The sequence below is a fragment of the Stegastes partitus genome, unplaced genomic scaffold (genome assembly GCF_000690725.1).
Source record: "Stegastes partitus isolate 25-593 unplaced genomic scaffold, Stegastes_partitus-1.0.2 Scaffold82, whole genome shotgun sequence".
Taxonomy (NCBI): domain Eukaryota; kingdom Metazoa; phylum Chordata; class Actinopteri; family Pomacentridae; genus Stegastes; species Stegastes partitus.
Genome location: NW_007577813.1, coordinates 825354 through 826599, shown reverse-complemented (window position 1 = coordinate 826599; position 1246 = coordinate 825354). Strand labels below are relative to the sequence as shown.

Sequence of the window (1246 nt, the reverse complement as noted above, 5' to 3'; positions counted from 1 at the left end):
TTATCATCCGTTCTGATCACTGATAAACAGAAAGTCACCCGAATAACACAACGTGTTGTGCCTGACCTTACCCAAGTAGTTTTAGTGTGTAAACTTCGCCAAACACTGAGTGAGAGACAGAAAGCAGAAGCTAAAGTCAAAAAGGAAACTATGATTATGGTCAAAAATGGAAGTCTCCTGGGTGAAAGTCCACTGACTTGCACCTCCTCCAGCCTTCAAATGGGGACTCTTGTTCCTCTTAGATTGAGGTTACACTTTTTAAATTGTGGTAATAACAGCCTACTGAGCCAAAAAGGCAGAGGAGAACCCTCGTAGTCCATTTGTATGGGAATGAGTAGAGTTGAAGGTAAAATCCAAATTGGGTGGTGAGGAAAAGGTGAGGGGGTTGCCCAGTGTATAACCAGTTTTGTGGAACATTTTGTGAAAAGACATATTAACCACTACTATACAGGTAGCATGTGTTAAACTAGCCAAACTAATTTATTTTTATTTGCAAATTTGCATGATTTGATTGTCAAAGTGGTAAAACAATCAAAAAGCCAGCTAGCCTGTTAAATAATTTGTTTTTCAATGTATGTGTCAAGAAAACCTGGAAAAAATGAAAGCTGTAGTTTTGCGAACACATATTATATCATAGAGGTTCCCATAGGAATGAATGGAGCTCTGGTTGGCCTGCATACCTCCACAGAGCTGTATGGAAATGAGTCATCAAGTATCACTGCAGCCAGTCAAAGCTATCCTGGGGATGGGAAATAATACATGTGATGGCTAAACAAGGAAACACTGATACTCATAGTGCAGGCAACCAAACAAAAGTTTACGTGTGGTGAGGTCCATCCATCCATCCATCCATCCATCCATCCATCATCCATCCATCCATCTATCCATCCATCCATCCATCCATCCATCCATCCATCCATCCATCCATCCATCCATCCATCCATCCATCCATCGTCCATCCATCCATCCATCCATCCATCCATCCATCATCCATCCATCCATCCATTCATCCATCCATCAAATCCATCCATCCATCCATTATCTATACACTGCTTAAGCCTCACAAGGGTTGCGGGGGGCTGGAGTCTATCCCAGCTGACTCAGGGCAAAGGCAGGGGATCTTCTTGCTATGAGGCAACAGTGCTAACCATCGAGCCACCTTGCAGCCCCTGTGAGGTCCTTTAAGAAATCACTACAGACACGGTTACAATACACTTTGGTCCTGCAAAAGGTCACAATTCTAGCA

The 1246-nt window shown here is 42.9% G+C and overlaps 1 protein-coding gene across 1 annotated transcript in view; it reads right to left on the bottom strand.

The window, feature by feature from the left end:
• Positions 1-1246, bottom strand: part of dlgap2a (discs, large (Drosophila) homolog-associated protein 2a) — a 146281-nt gene that overhangs the window by 25214 nt on the left and 119821 nt on the right. The gene's annotated exons all lie outside the window — the stretch shown is intronic.